Genomic DNA, 17,921 nt, shown 5'->3' with positions numbered 1-17,921 from the left:
AGGATGTTGCGGTATCCTGCGTGTCACCGGTAGGCAGGGACCGGGTGCAATTACAGTCTTGTGAAATGCCCACGCGTGCTCTATCGACTAAGTGTGACTATTCTGTACAACTGGATTTTTCCCACCCCAAAAAACTTAATGAACTTCTCATAAAAAGGATAAAGGGAGGGACTGGAAGGAAAAAATACCCTGCGGTAACTGTTTCAAAGGTTGCAAGGGTGGATGTGTCAGCGGTTGGGGAGGGATCATAGTTTGATTGTGATTTCCTGTGTGCTATGGTAGATTTAATGTTGAAACTCTCTCTTAAGCCTTCGCAAGAACGGCTGGATGCTATTTAAATTAAACTGTCCTCTACAGTGGCCCAACTCTCCAGTAATTATGGTGGCCATCAGTGTGGTGGTGGTGGGGGGTCATCACCCTTCCGGGTGCTTGTGGCTCCAGTGCTTGTACTGCACCTGCAGTCCCCGTTAGCAGCCATGTTCAGGAGCGGTCTGTGGTTTGGAGGGTGATGGACGCGCCCTTGCAGATGGGGGACCAGGGGCCTTATATACCTGTTAGAAATGGGGTCTTTGGTTGACAGTCAGGTTACACCCTGTTCAAGCAAGGACCCTCACTCTAGTCAGGGTAAAAGAGAATCACCCTCAGCTAACCCCTGCTTCCCCCTTGGTAGCTTGGCAGAGCAGTAGGCTTAACTTCAGAGTGCTATGTGTAAAGTATTTGTACCAACACACACAGTAACTTAATGAAAACACTACAAAATGACACAACACTAGTTTAGAAAAATAGGAAATATTTTTCTAAACAAAACAAGACCAAAACAACAAAAATCCACAATACACAAGTCAAGTTATCAATTAAAAATCAAAAAAAGTCTTTAAGTAGTTTCAAACACACACTAACGCTGTCAGCGTGAAAAACAACCTTGGGTGCGTCAAAAATAACCCAGCACAGGTGAGTGCGCATCAAAAAGAGCTTGCAATGCGTTGATTCCACTCATGAGCCGGACCTTGCGTTGTTTCTCCTTTCCCTGGGTCGGAGCGCGTCGTTTCTTCTCTCTGCAGGAAAGCGATGCGTCGATCCAGTCAGCACTCTCGTGTCCAGGCAGGCTTGCATTGTTTTTCCACACCCAGCAGTACTTGAGTCAGAAATCCAGCAGCACGATGATCCGAAAACCCCACAGCGTGGGTTGTGATCTCCCAACCTCCGTCAGCGATGCTGCGCATCGTTTCTCCTGCTCTGTGCGTCGATTCTTCGGTTGTGTTTCCAGCAAGTGTCGATTCTCAGCTGCGGAGCCGGCAGCGCGTCGTTTCTTTAGCCACAGATCGGAGTTGCGTCGATCTTTTCCCCGCACAGCGCTCTGTGCGTGGATTTCCTTGTCTTTAAGCTGCCAGCTTCTCCTTTCAGGGTCCCAGGAACTGGATGGGCACCACAGGGCAGAATAGGAGTCTCTCAAGAGACTCCAGGTTCTGGCAGAGAGAAGTCTTTGCTGTCCCTTGGACTTCAAACAACAGAAGGCAAGCTCTTGATCATGCCCTTGGAGATTTCTTCTAAAGATGGAAGGCACACAAAGTCCAGTATTTGCACTCTTACTGTGGCAGAAGCAGCAACTGCAGGATAGCTCAACAAAGCACAGTCACAGGCAGCTCTTCTTCCTCATCTCTTCAGCTCTTCTCCAGGCAGAGTTCCTCTTGTTTCCAGAAGTGTTTCTAAAGTCTGTGGTTTGGGGTGCCCTTCTTATTCCTAGTTTCTCCTTTGAAGTAAGCCTACTTCAAAGTAAAGTCTCTTTTGAATGTGAAATCCTGCCTTGCCCAGGCCAGGCCCCAGACTCTCACCAGGGGGTTGGAGACTGCATTGTGTGAGGGCAGGCACAGCCCTTTCAGGTGTAAGTGACCACTCCTCCCCTCCCTCTCAGCACAGATGGCTCATCACGATATACAGGCTACACCCCAGCCCCCTTTTGTGTCACTGTCTAGTGTGAGGTGCAATCAGCCCAACTGTCAAACTGACCCAGACAGGGAATCCACAAAGAGGCAGAGTCATAGAAATGGTATAAGCAAGAAAATGCTCACTTTCTAAAAGTAGCATTTTCAAACACACAATCTTAAAATCAACTTTACTAAAAGATGTATTTTTAAATTTTGAGCTCAGAGACCCCAAACTCCCAAAGGGAATCTACACTTTAAACAGATTTAAAGGTAGCCCCCATGATAACCTATGAGAGGGACAGGCCTTGCAACAGTGAAAAACGAATTTAGCAATATTTCACTGTCAGGACATATAAAACACATTACTATATGTCCTACCTTAACCATACACTGCACCCTGCCCTTGGAGCTACCTAGGGCATACCTTAGGGGTATCTGACAAGTAAGAAAAGGGAAGGTTTACGACCGGCAAGTGGGTACACTTGCCAAGTCGAATTTACAGTTAAAACTGCACACACAGACACTGCAATGGCAGTTCTGAGACATGATTACAGAGCTACTTATGTGGGTGGCACAACGAGTGCTGCAGGCCCACTAGTAGCATTTGATTTACAGGCCCTGGGCACATCTAGTGCAATGTACTAGGGACTTACTAATAAATCAAATATGCCAATCATGGATGAGCCAATTACATACACATTTTGTAAAGGAGCACTTGCACTTTAGCACTGGTTAGGAGTGGTAAAGTGCCCAGAGTAACAAAAACAGTAAAATCGGAGTCCAGCACACATCAACATCCTGGGAAACACAGGCAAAAAGTTAAGGGAGACCACACCAAGGATGAAAAGTCTAACAATACCTGAATGCAACACTGTACATACTCATTCTCAGGATGCGGCTGTTGTCCCTCGGGGAGTGCCCTTCAGGAGGAAGGTGGTCAGGGAAGAGGCTTGCAATGTTCCTCGAGTAAGTTCAAGGGGCCAGCTGACTTTTTAGCTCAGAGGAAAAGTAAATCATGAGTCTCCATTTTCTACACCTTGTGTGATTACCCTGGCAAATGTTCCCTGCTTAAGGCTGGGCCAGTCTGAGTCCACGAGCTGATTGTTAAGTCCACACAATGGCTGTCTACGAACTCCTTGCGGATGCATGCCATATTACCCCATATTTTGTTGGCTAGATGGGTGGACTGCGTAGGTGTGGCCCCAAAGGTGTTTTAAGGGGACTGTGTTGTTGTTAATTCAGATGCTGCTGGGTTGGTGGCCAATTTATTGCAGCTACTCCCATCCTCTTGTAATCAGTGGAACAGAATTTGTACCCTGCCATTAGGTTTCTTTTATAGACCTTGTGGCCCTGCTGTATACAACAAGGGGGGGCCGAGAGTTTCAGAGTCATGTGAGCTAGTCGAGGTCAGCTGGTTTACCCTCTGCGGTTCCCCTCACAAACAGATATGATTTGAGGGGTCGGAGGGTTGTGATTGACTCTCTGTGAGGCCAGTTATCGTGCCCTCTCCCCTTATCGAGCCCTTGGTCCTCTGGAGGCAGAGGCCTAGTGTAGCGGTCCACACTGATTCAACAATGGTGAAGAACTTATTGTGATATATTGCCGGATTGCTGGGTTGGAGGGAAGATGGATGACCCTGCATGGGTGGATTTGGTGGCAAATTTTCACATCATTTGTCTCCATGAAACGCGGGTAACTGATTTGTATGAATTCGATAGGTATCAGTCATTTTGTGTCCCAGCCTGCTCCGCAAATTCAGGTAGGGCAAAAGGAGGGTTTGTAACATTTGTTAGCAAAACTTTTGTTGGGAAAATCACTAAACAGGGCACTGGTTCCCCCTGTTTTCAATCTATCCTATTCACTCTTAACTGAGGCTGGGATCTTTTGCTAATTAATAATTAAAACACTGTTATTGATGGCTCTGCACATCTTGTCATTGATGAATTGGAGAATAGTATCTGAGACCCTATGAATTGCATACAAAACCCGCTAGAGATTGTTTGGGTAGAAGGATTTTAATCCTCATTACCGTCCCATGTCTGGGGTCTCAAATTGTGGGCTTAGGGAATGTAGGGAAGATTCATTTAATCATTTTAAGCATGATGTTTAAGGTACTGCTCTTAATATTTTTATTGTCAAATTTGACCTAAGTATGCTTAATGGAGAGGGAGTGTGGGGTGATTTGCTACTGACTTTTTCAGGTCGAATCCGTCCAACAACTACTGTATTGATTACATCTTTAATTCTGAGATAGTTGGGGGGATATGAGGGGATTTTCAGCGTGCTTTTTGCTGGCTTTAGTGACTAAACTTAAGTGTCATGCAGCTTTAAGGAGGTGAATCTGGCTAAGCCTCGGACCCAAACTAGATATCAGCCCTCTTTGGGGGAGAAAAATGGTTTTACTATTTAGTGGTCCAGTGTAAATAGCGCTGACTATCTCTCATCACTACTGCGTGATAATCATGAGGCCTTATATATTTGTTTAGATCCAGATGCAGGTTCACGCATGATCAAGGAGGCTTTTGGGAGGATTATTAAGGCCATTAGTGAAGCCCTGACTGCTCCTGTTAAGACAAAGAAGTTTAATGCTGGTGGGGCTGGTTTGATTCTTCTTGCATGAAGGCTCTTGCCAGACTTCATAAGGCCAAGAGCCTATGGATAGCTCGCAGATTAGACAAGCCAGGGTAGAGTACCGATTAGCCAGGATGTCCCAGGTTAAAGACATAAGGGATGGGCTTGGGATGATCTTAAACAAGCAAGTCAGCTAAATGATTGTGCAGCTTTTTGGAGGGTTGTGAACTCCCCGTATTTCAAAGAAAACTCTGATTACTCTCCGGATGTGCATGTGCAGGCCACGCGATGGGTGGAGCATTTTTCTAATTTGTACTCGCCCTCACAGGAAGACACAGGGTGGTGGTCGCATCTGGCAGTCTGCTGTCTTCCCTTACCCTGTTGTTTGACCTTGAAGAAGTAAAATTTGCTTTGAGGGGATCTTGTCGGAGTAAGGCGCCAAGTCCCGACGGTGTGCCAATGGATCTCTTTATGGATTGCCAGGATCTGTGGGCTCCGCTCTTAACAAATGTTTTTAATGCATTTACAAATGTCAGCTTCCCCGTGACCTAGTTAGAATCTATTATTGTGCCTATTTACAAAAAAGATGACAGAGCCTCCTAGTGAATTATGGGCCCATCTCATTGTTGGACACTATGGTTAAAGTCACAGGCTGAATTTTGCTTCATAAGCTAGAACATCTGGCGCAATAGTATCCTTGCTGATATGCAATATGGTTTCAAAAAGGGAATGAGAACCATTGACCAATTTTTGAATTTGAGCTTAGTTATCTCTAAGTATGCTTTGGTAAAGCAAGGCACAGTGTTCATGGCTTTTATGGACCTATCAGCTGCTTTTGATTGTGTAACCCATTCAAAGCTTTGGGATATTATGTCTGAGATGGATGTGAAGGAGTTAATTATTGCCTTCTTTAGGCAACTGTATAGAGGGACAAAAACCTCTGTATGTTATGGCAGAGGCGGGGAGTGCACAGACTCTTTTGAGTCTAGGCTGAACGTGAGGCAAGAACGTGTCCTGGTCCTGTTTCTTTTATCCATGTATACAAACAGAATTGAGGCATTACTTACTTACCTCTAGGCCCAGATATATCCCTTGTGTGGCGCCCACCCCTTGCTAATTTTACTCTATGCAGATGATGCTATTTTAATTGCTAAAAAGGATGGGCCCTGCACAGCCAAATTGATGACTATGTTAGTTAGATGGATCACTTCAGGTTAATGTGAAGAAGAAGTTTATAATGAGAAGTGGGAAGTGTCTAAAAAAGACCTCACATTTTTATATTATGAATGTTAGAGTTGAAAAGACACTTTCCTTTGCCTATCTGGGGGTTTTATTTGACAGCAAAGGGGCATGGAAACCGATGGTAGAAAAAAGAGCAGCACCGTTACAGTCTGTAATGGGGCTACAGCGCTTTTGCATGAAATTCAGTGCAACTCTGGTCAAACAGCTCATGTCTGTCTATGAGCTTAAGTCTGTTTAAGTGGTCTGCTATGGGGTAGGCATATGGGGGATGATTGAACTAGGTCGGATTCAGAGACCTGAAAACTCTTTTATTAGACATGTGCTAGCGGTGCCACCAGGTTGCTCCACATTTTTGTGTCATGAGGAGCTTGGCATGCCATATATTGAGGAAAAAATCTAATTAGCTCCGCTATTGCTGTGGCAAGGTAATTCGGCAAAATAAACTGTTCCTTGGAATCACTTGATTATAATGGATTGTTTGGCTTTGGATTGGACCCCTAATATCCTGTGGCTTTTAGAGTTATTCACCTTCCCTAATACTTGTAACTCCTTTTCCAATAAGAGTTTAAAAGATAAGTTTGTGGCTTGGAGGAGGTTGGTGCGAGCTGCAGCTAATCTGCACAAATGATTGGTTCTGATGTATAGGCAAATTCCCAATCAGGAAGGGATTCAACCCTATTTGTGTGCGATACAGAATAGGCAGCACTGCTTTATTCTCACAAGGTTTTGGTTTAACCTCATTCCCCTGATGGTGGTTTCCCTCCCAAGTGTAATTTGCATACCGATTTAGCTCCATGCCCTTGTGATGGCAGCTCTGTGCAGACAACTTTTCATATTATGTTTTTATGTTCTTTGTATCACACTCCTAGAAAGAAACTCCTGTGCCCGCTGCTCAAAGCTATGAATCTTCATCATTGTAAGCCAGCACTGTCATTTCTACAGTAGCTGCAGTCACCTTTGATGTGCTACACTGTTGCAAATTTTATTTGGCAAGTGGTGCTTTTAAGAAGATGATTCAGTTGATTTCCTCCAATGATGTTTTCTTTTTTTCTTTTGCGGTTAAGAACATGTTTCCGCTTTTTAGCTGTTTTCACATATTTTTATGTATTATTTATTATTAATTGTCTTATTTGTGAGGGGCTGCTACACAGTGGAAAAGTGTGGCACAATGGTTAGAGCAGCAGACCCTGATGCAGAGATCTGGCCTGGGACCAGGGTTCAATTCCTTCCTTGGTGGATCATGGGCTCAATTCCCTTGGACTAGATAATTCTTGCCTCTGTGCCTAATCTAATTAATGGGTCCCACTCTATAACTCTAGGCAGTAGGTTGCTTAATCTCCACAACAGCCCTCCCAGTGTGTGGGTGCCTCACAGGGAAAAGCCAGGAGGGGTTCCACAGTGGTATGTGTACTGCACCTTGAGACCCTAACGGGTGAGTAGTGTGCTATACAAGTGCAAAGTTTACAGGTTTTTTTTTTTACAGCTGAAGTGTAGTGAATAACGTTTTTCTTGATTTGACTTGAGTGATTCCTTTTAAGTGGGAACAGGTCAGAATATCAAGTTTGGTGTTTAAAGAATTATAATTTAAAACCCTTTTTAACAACAAGGTCAAATTTTAAGTCAAAATTAAGAAAGTGCTCCTTTTAGAAAGTTGGCAGCGCTTGTCCTAACCATTTGGTGCCTGCTGCTTGTGTCTTGGGTCACATGACTAGGTACAGCTGGCAGTGGGTTCTTTGCATATTCTGCCCAGACAGTGAGATAAGGAGGGATTAAGTGTTGGCAAGAGGGGCCATCTCTGACTTGATGAGGGGCAGAAACTGTCACCTACCATACTTGCACATCACAAAGCCTTTGCCTGAGCACACTCAAAAGGTATTCAACACTAGTCTTTTGTGCCCCCAGACAAGTTTGGGCGAGAGAAGGGAGGAAGGAAATGCCAAGTACCCGTGGGGGTGGAAACCTTCAGAACCTTCTCCTACTTCAAACTTGGCAGCGGTGTTAATATCTGACGCTCAGGCACAACACTTCAGTACATTTTGAGATTTGTGGAAGGCTCAGAAGGTCTTCTGTGCTGCTCTGCAAGAGGAATTGCCACTCTGCTGCCTGAGTGAGAAATACTGGATATGCATCTTGAATGCAGGACCATCAGAGTGACTAAAGGGCCTCCAAATCAGCCTCATGGATAGAAAAGGCTCCAACACCCTTGAAGCCAGCACCTCGGCTCTGTCTGCAATGAGACTTACCCGCAAGTGGTGCCACCCCAGTCCTTGACCCTTGAAAGTGGTTCTGAAGGTGCTCTGCGAGTCTAGCTGTGTTCCCTTGGGCAGGACCAACGAGGGCATTACCTTGCAGCCCGACACTTGCTCAAAGAGGGACCTTGCAATGCTCCACCCGCTGGATATAAGGTACATTGTTCAGCTGGCCGAACTTGGTCCCTGTATCCGACCCGTACTCCACCGCAGTCATCCTGAACATTTGACTTTGTACCTGTCTGGCGTGACAAGATAGCCACAGTTGGCACTTTTGTTTCTAAGCATTGTTTTCACTCAAATCTTTAAAACTGCATAGCTCTGGTTCTACTGACAGGATTTTTTTTGTAGTTTTGGTCTCAAATAATGTATTAAGCATTACTCTATTTTTCAAAATTGGTGTTAGATTTTTCTTTTGTGGTGTTTTCACTTTATTACTGTTTGAAGTGCTGCAGAAATACTGTACACGTTGTCTCTACATTAAGCCTGACTGCTTTTGTGCCAAGCTACCAGAAGGTTAAGCACAAGTTAATTTGGAGTTTGCTTGTGTTTCACTCTGATGATTTTTGGTCGCTGCTTGAGTAGGGCTTTACTCTCTCAATCAGCAACCCAATTTTTAACACTATGCCCTCATTACGACACTCGCTATGGGGATCTAACTGCCGCACACCCAGTGGGAAAGACCGCTGCATTATGAGTCTTGCGGTTTGCCCTAAGCCAAACTGCCACATTGCCGGCAGTCTGGTTGGACCGCCATGGGTAACGTGCTTAGGCCTGCCGTTGGCCCGGAGGAGCTCACCGCCAGCGGCGGCGGTCCGACTGGTATTAAGAGGCAGCAAACCGCCACGCGGTAACACACCCGGTGACAGGAATCCCCATTCCTGTCGCCGGCACATGCACCACCACACGTCCACACACTTGCAAACAACCCCCCACCCACACACTTGCAGACATACACCTTCACCCCTTAACACACTTGCAGACACACACCCCCACCAGACCGCACACATACATACAAATACCCCTACTCGCTCTCACACTGACATACAAACACCCCCACTCACTCTCACACTGACATACAAGCACCCCCACTCAGTCGCACACTGACATACATGCACGCCCTCTCGCTTTCACAGACATACAAACACCCCCACTTGCTCTCACACTAATATACACGCACCCCTACTCGTTCTCACACTGACATACAAACACCCCCACTCGCTATCACACATGCACACCCCACCTCTGCATTCCTGCACCACCCACCTCCTCCGCATACTCCCCTTCCACACATGCATACATGCACACACTCCCCTCTTCATGCATGCATACATGCACACACTCCCCCTCTTCACGCATGCATACAGTCACACGCACACAATTTCCGAAACACACACACACACTTGCACACATACACGCACACCACACACATGCACCTGCCACACACACCCCTTTCCGTCATTTCACCTACCTGTCTGGGCCACAAAGCAGCATACTGCGAGGCGGTCGTCTTGGAGGGGTAGATGTTGGCGCTTCCACTGCCAATGCTGCACTGCCATGCAAAGACGGCCGCGCCATATTACTGCTCTTAATATGGCGGGCGAAGTCCTTGCGGTGTGGCGGTGCTGGCGGTAGATCCTCCTCTCTCTAGCCCTCGGTTGGCCTGGCAGTGTCTGGTTTGTGGCTGTAATCTGGCAGTCTTTGGGCTTGACTTGTAATACGGCAGTCGTGAGAACGCTGGCACTGGCGGTCTTTTGGCGGCTCTCAGGGCGGCGGTCTTCCAAAAAGACCGCCAATGTCATAATGAGGGGCTATGTCTCCACGATTATTGAGAATGGATACAAACTATGGGCCTGTTTTAGAAATTGGTGGACAAGTTATCCCATCACAAATGAGACGGATATACCGACCACCATTTTAAAATCCTCATAGGATATAATGGGATCGAAATACAGCAGACGTTTGTAATAGAGTATTCAGCTCCACCAAGTTCTAAATGAGGCCCAGTCTTGTTTTAGACTCCCAGACGTCCTAAGGAGCCTAAGCATTTTTGTGCTATGGTCAAGGGTGTGAAAAGCTTCTGACAAGTATAATAACTGAAGGTTTGCATAAAATAATATCAAGATCAATAATATCAACACACAAAAATACTGTCTAAACAACACTGAGCACCCAAATATCAAAATGCTACACATAAAATACAGAAAAAAAATGTCATAAAAAGTCACAAATCCCTACATAACAAAAACAAAGAAACACAATAAACCTACAGCATGAAAACAAAAATATCACTTTACAAAATATTGCTAAAATTTAATACAAAATACATCTATATATATGAAAGATAAACATATGCAACAAATTAATAATAAACATATATGAATACCAAAAAAAATAGGTGCTGATTACGACCTTGGCGGATGGGACACTCCGTCACAAATGTGATGGCTATCCCGTCCGCCGTTTTACAAGTTCCATTATATACTATGCCAAGGTCGTAATCAGGAGCACAGTGTTTACCATATAATGTTCAACAACTTAAAAAATCAATTACTAACCCTATGACTAATGAAATCAAGACTAATAACAGTTGGCAAAACATACTTTTCTAGTAAAAACACTGTAAAAAGGAAACAAAATATGCAAGTAAACTGCTGCAGATGAAGACACCACTGCTGGGAAGTGTCAGCATTATTGAAGCTACATCAGACAGAAAGGATACACCACTCAAAAAATAAAGTCGCTATGATTACAAAGTAAGCACTGAACTAAAACATAACTTAAATGTAACAAAAAAATTGACATTTTACTTGACAGAGAACAAACTTACAATGATTTAGATGTTCTATCTTCAAAACATAGGTACAAAGATTGTAAACTAATGGACATCAAACAATGCAAAAAGACCCACATCACAAACATATTGAAATTAATATTGCAACTATGTTAAGTGTGATTATAATAAATACAAATAAAGCATAACCCCCTAAAATGACAATTAGAAAAAATACAAGCGTAGAAAAATATTGCAGTTAAATTATAGAACATTTCCCTTGCTCAACAGTGAAATTGAAAAACAACGAAAATAGAAAGAACCCTCCAACAAACATAAACCCTACCATCCAAAAAAGAAGGAACACAAACATGGAAGTAACTAATGTAAAAAAATGTTATACAAATGTTGCATACTTATTTTACTAACACACAATGTACACATAAATAACATATTTTAATAATTCTGTAATCCGCATATAATTTCAGAAACTGATATACCAAATCATAAATCGGGAATTACTATTAGGTTATGGGGGGACACCTAAAGTAAAGAAAGCACTTCCTGTGAAAGAATGCATTGAAAATGGCAAACATTTTACTCCAGTATGGGTTATATAGGGGTACGACTAAAGGCCAACATTTATCAAGGGTTTGGGCACCCTTGCGACACGTATGGGGTCATAAGGGCAACGCAAAACCTAAATGAGATTTAACAAGGCCACCTTGTCTGGCCCTCACCAGCTTGATAAATCTACAGTAATGCAAGGCAGCGCAAATCGCTGATTTACATTGCTCTACGGCAGGGAGGTGTGGCATAGGTGGAGCACTGGTGTTCCCACACATCCATCCATGCATTCTGACACATTTCAAGATTTACCAACACTGGTAGACCTGCATCTCAGCCGAAATAATGTTGAATCAGCTCTGTCCTGGAGTCAGCTGCATCCTCATCATCCTCCTCTTCATCACTCCCCAAGTCACCTTCATCAGCCACTGGTACACCTACCCCCTGCTCTGCATCCAGCAATGGGATCTGATGGCTTAGGGCCAGATTGTGCTGCATGCAGCTGGCCACAATGATCTGGCACACCTTCTGTGGGTTTTAGAGCTGGGCAACCCTGGAGATATGCAGACACCGGAATCTGGCCTTCAGCAGGCCGAAACACCTCTTAATGACCTGTCTGGTACGACTGTGGGCCTCATTGTAACGGTCCTCTGCAGCTGAAGTTGGATGCCTCATGGGTGTCAGGAGCGAGGGCAGGTTGGCATAGCCAGAGTCACCTGTGTGAACAGATGTAAGAGGTATGTCAGGACCAGGATGGCGATAGGGCAGGGACATCCCAGCTGCCAGGCCCACTGTGACATGGAATGAGCCTGAGGCAAGGTAGTAGAGGACTGACAACACCTGCACTGTGGGAGGGATGGCTTTGGGATGGTGAATGGCAGGCAACAGATCCTCCTCCAACTGGGCCACCAGTTCCATGATGGTCACACGGTTCAGGCGATATGTCTGGATGACGTGACGCTCCTGCAGGGTGGCAAGGTCGACTAGGGTCCTGTACACCAGTGTATTTCTCATCCCCAACTTTACACCCTACCTAGGAACAGGAGAGAGTTGGAATTATGGTGCGCACTATAGACTGTGTCAACGGTGTTGATGTGGCCACAGGTCACCAAATGTCACCTGTGACGCACTAACATTTCACACACATTACACACTGTACATATAAAATGGCAGCCACCTGTCTGCATGCATGGGACAGTTGGAGGTGTAGAAGTGGGATAATCCCACTGGCGTAACACGTCATGGCAGTAGGAGGTCACGACCGCCGTGCAACTCACCATTGGTTAATACTTTTGCCTATGGGAGACAGGAGCCAATGGTGAGCGCCACCGGCGGTGACGGTGATGTCCGCGCGGCCATGACCACCATTTCACGTGCTCATGCTCACTCGACTCCTGAACCTCGTGCACTGAAGACCGCCACTGCGTGTGCTGCTGTGTTCTGACTCTAGTAGCCAAGATGCCACGTCCTGCAGGAGATAGGGCCCCAGCCTTCACCCAGGAAGAGTTGGAGCTGTTTGTGGACGGTGTCCTGCTCCTGTATGGACAGTTGTATGGGGCTCCAGAGCAGCAGGTGAGCCCAATGGCATTGTCCTGTATGTGAGTTGTGCACATGGGGGCCTTGTTAGGTGGCAGTGTGTCTGGAGCATGGACATGGGTGAGGGGATCTAAGGCTATGTTGGGTGATGATGTGAGGGTGTGGAAGTGTGATGTGTGTTGTCCACTACTGTCCCAGGAATGCCACTCTACATGACTGTGTTCTTCTGTCAGTGTCACCCATGCATGTCAGCGTCCATCTGAAGAAGGGGATTTGGCGTTCCATTGCCAGGCAAGTGCATACCCTTGGGGTCCATGCCTGGTGGAGCAACCACTCCAGAAAGCGGTGGAAGGACCTGAGACGCTGGGCCCAGAAGACTGCGGAGGCCTAGCTGGGGATGTCCTCCCAACGAGGAAGGGGTGCCCGTCGGACCCTGACCCCCCCTCCAATGGCCAGCATATTGGCGGTGGCTTACCCTGAGGTGGATGGGCACTTGAGCGCAACACTGCAGCCACCTGGGGGTAAGTACTCACTCTCACTTGCTACATGTGTTGCCATAGTGGCTCTGGGTGGGCACCATTGGGTAGCAGTGGCATGGGTGCTTGGTACAATGATGTCCACTATGGGTAGTGTCCATTTGGGCAGGATTGGCATCACATGTGTGGGTAATTCCATGCAGTCAGCGGAAGTGGGGCAGCTTCCTCCAATGCTGAAACTGTGTAGCCACCGACTAGCTAGATGTGCTTGCCAGCTCATGGCAACAGGATGATTGGACCTGGGGTGTCAGGCCATTGTGATTTGTCCTTGCCAACCACTGTGCCAGGAGTGGATCCCAGGACCTCAATCAGCTGGCAGGCACTGCATGTGTAGTGGGGTACGGTGCGCCAAGTGGTCACAGTGCTAATTACCAATAGATTCTGTTGGGTATGCAGTTCATTACATGCCTGTTTGAACGGCCATGGGTAGTGGGCAGGTACTGGACAGGTGTGGCAGGTATGCCACTCCTCATGTACATGTTTGCATCAGTCAGACCATCAGTGGTTGATATGTGCATTGTTGTGGTTTCCCCCATGGTGTTTCTTAGTTGTAGGATGTGCAGGGGTGGGCATTGCGTATCATGGCATGGCATCAAATGCTGATTGTTACTGTTGTGGTGGCATTGAGCGATTGCACCCTCTTTCCTCCCTCCCTGTCCTCCTCTGCCTTTGTGTGCATCAGCATCACCTGGGGAAGGAGAAGGGGCACTGGTGAGTGGGGAAGCTGCAGCCCACGGGCCCCAGGAGGCTGAAGTAAGAAAGTACCATCTTGCCTGGCATATTACCCCCATTTTTACTTGTGTGTATGTTTGTTTTGCCTGTGTCACTGGAATCCTGCTAGCCAGGACCCCAGTGCTCATAACTTATGCCCTGTATGTGTTCCCTGTGTGGTGCCTAACTGTATCACTGAGGCTCTGCTAACCAGAACCTCAGTGTTTATGCTCTCTCTGCTTTTAAAATTGTCACTGCAGGCTAGTGACTAATTTGACCAATTCTGATTGGCACACCGGAACACCCTTATAGTTCCCTAGTATATGGTACCTAGGTACCCAGGGGTTCCAGGAGATCCCCATGGGCTGCAGCATTTCTTTTGCCACCCATAGGGAGCTCAGACAATTCTTACACAGGACTGCCACTGCAGCCTGAGTGAACTAATGTCCACTTTATTTCACAGCCATTTTACACTGCACTTAAGTAACTTATAAGTCACCTATATAGCTAACCCTCACTTAGTGAAGGTTAGGTGCGAAGTTACTAAGTGTGAGGGCACCCTGGCATTAGCCAAGGTGCCCCCACATTGTTCAGGGCAATTCCCCAGACTTTGTGAATGCGGGGCGCCATTACACAAGTGCACTACATATAGGTCAATACCTATGTGTAGCTTCACAATGGTAACTCAGAACATGGCCATGTAACATGTCTAAGATCATGGAACTGCCCCAAGCCAAATCTGGTATTGGGGTGCCAATCCAGTGCATCCCCGGGGCTCCAGCATGGACCCGGGATACTGCCAAACTAACTCTCTGGGGTTTTCTCTGCTGCTACCGCTGCTGCCAACCCTCAGGCAGGTTTCTGCCCCCCTGGGGCCTGGGCAGCCCAGTCCCAGGAAGGCAGAACAAAGGATTTCCTCTGAAAGAGGGTGTCACACCCTCTCCCTTTGGAGATAGGTGTTAAGGGCCTGAGTGGAGTAGCCTCTCCTGGCCTCTGGGAATGCTTTGAAGGGCACATATGGTGCCCTCCTTGCGTAAACCAGTCTACACCGATTCAGGGATCCCCCAGCCCCTGCTCTGGTGCGAAACTGGACAGAGGAAAGGGGAGTGACCTCTCCCCTGTCCATCACCACCCCAGGGGTGGTGCCCAGAGCTCCTCCAGTGTGTCCCAGACCTCTGCCATCTTGAATGCAAAGGTGTGAGGGCACAATGGAGTCCTCTGAGTGGCCAGTGCTAGCAGGTGACGTCAGAGACCCCTCCTGATAGGCTCTTACCTGGTTAGGTAGCCAATCCTCCTCTGAGGGCTATTTAGGGTCTCTCCTGTGGGTTTCTCTTCAGATAATGAATGCAAGAGCTCACCAGAGTTCCTCTGCACTTCTCTCTTCGACTTCTGCCAAGGATCGACCGCTGACTGCTCCAGGAAGCCTGCAAAACTGCAACAAAGTAGCAAGAAGACTACCAGCAACATTGTAGCACCTAATCCTGCTGGCTTGCTCAACTGTTTCCTGGTGGTGCATGCTCTGAGGGCAGTCTGCCTTCCCCCTGCACTGGAAGCCAAGAAGAAATCTCCCGTGGGTCGACAGAATCTTCCCCCTGCTAGCTCAGGCACCAAACTTCTGCATCACCGGTCCTCTGGGTCCCCTCTCATCTTGACGAGCGTGGTCCCTGGAACACAGGGGCTGGATCCAAGTGACCCTGACAAACCAGTGATCCTTCTGTCCAAATTTTGTGGAGGTAAGTCCTTGCCTCCCCACGCCAGACAGTAATCCTGTGTATTGCGTGATCTGCAGCTGCTAGGGCTTCTTTGCGCTTTTGCAAGACTTCCTTTGTGCACAGCACAGCCCAGGTCCCCAGCACTCCGTCCTGCATTGCCCAACTCGCTGAGTTGCCCTCTGACTTCGTGGGACCCTCTTTTGTTGTGCTGAGACGACCGCTGTGCTCAGATTTTCTGAATGACTGTTCTCTTGCATCTAGCAAGGCTTGTTTGTGGTCTTTCTGCGTGAAAACAACTCTGCATCCTCCAGCACGCCGTGGGACATCTTCTGACCAAAGGAGAAGTTCCTGCACCTTCCGTTGTTGCAGAATCTTTGGCTTCTTCCACCCGGAGGCAGCCCTTTTGCACCTTCATCCGGGGCTTAGTGGGCTCCTGCCCCCCCGGACACTTGCGTGACTCTTGGACTTGGTCCCCTTCCTTTGCAGGTCCTCATGTCCAGGAATCCGTCTTCAGTGCTTTGCAGTCAGTTGTTGTCTTTGCAGAATTCCCTATCTCGACTTTACTGTCTTTCTGGGGTAGTAGGGTAACTTTACTCCTACTTTTCAGGGTCTTGGAGTAGGGTATCTTGGACACCCTTAGTGTTTTCTTAAACTTACACTACACTAGGCCTGGGGTCCATTTGTGGTTCGCATTCCACTTTTGGAGTATATGGTTTGTGTTGCCCCAGGCCTATTTTCTCCTATTGCATTCTATTGTGTTCTACAGTGTTTGCACTACTTTTCTAAGTGTTTTACTTACCTGATTTTGGTTTGTATGTATATTTTGTGTATTTTACTTACCTCCTAAGGGAGTATATCCCCTGAGATACTTTTGACATTCCTTTATTTTTAGTAACTCTGAGTATTGTGTTTCTTATGAAATAGAGCTATATGATATAAGTGATATAGTAGGAGCTTTGCATGTCTCCTAGTTCAGCCTAAGCTGCTCTGCTATAGCTACCTCTATAAGCCTAAGCTGATAGAACACCACTAATCTACTAATAAGGGATAACTGGACCTGGCACAAGGTGTACCCACTATAAGCCAGGCCAGCCTCCTACAGCTGACACCAGCGGAGCCGAGGGGACCGGTGGGACGGAAGGCGAGGGGAGTGCCAGCGGATCAACCACTACATCTTCTGATTCCTCCTCTGATGGGAGCTCCCTGGCTGTGGCAGACCCATCAGGGACCATCCCAGCACCATCCTTGTCCGCCACCGCACTCCCTGTAGCTCCCCACCCAGTTGCCCATGCCCGCTCACCCAAGAGGGTGGGCATCTCCTTCGCCACAGGCACCTCTGCCCCTGACCCAGTCAGCCCTGCTGCCTTCAATGAGGAGGGTATTGACTTCCTGAGGTCCATCTCTGTCGGGCAGACAACTATCATGAATGCCATCCAGGGACTGGCATCTCAGATGCAATAAACCAATGTGTTCCTGTAAGGCATTCACAGTGCCTTGTCTGGCCTAAAGAGATTGTTTCAGGCTCTGACCTCGTCCTTGACGGCAGCCAGTGTCCCTTCTTCTTCCGTCCCCACTCCAGCTACCTGTTCCCATACCCACATCCCTCTCCCCTCACACATCGAAGGCACACCTAATGACCCACATGCATCCACAACAACTGACACGGTACGCAAGGACAGACATAAGCACCACAAACGCCACCACTGCCATGCACACACACAACAGACACATGCAGACATGACAACATCCACACCCTGCACTAACTCCTCCACCATGTCCCCTCTCACAGTCAGTACACCACTCACACCTGCAGGCAGCACCACATCAGTCACTGATCCTGCCACATGTGCCCTCACTGCCACCGTCACCACATTATCTGACCCCCATTCATGTACCTCATACACCACTGGCGCACACACCACGACTGTCAACACACCCACATGGAGCACATGCACACTACCTTCAGACACCACCCCAACATACACTCATAGGTCCTCCCTGCCATCTCCCTGCATCTGCTCTCCACCCGCACTCACCCACCCAATAGTCCCCTAGCACACATGTCATCCACCCATGCACCTGCACTCAAGGCACCTCCA

This window comes from Pleurodeles waltl, chromosome 11 (genome assembly GCF_031143425.1).
Source record: "Pleurodeles waltl isolate 20211129_DDA chromosome 11, aPleWal1.hap1.20221129, whole genome shotgun sequence".
In the NCBI taxonomy this organism is placed as follows: Eukaryota; Metazoa; Chordata; class Amphibia; order Caudata; family Salamandridae; genus Pleurodeles; species Pleurodeles waltl.
Note: the sequence above shows the minus strand (reverse complement) of the source record.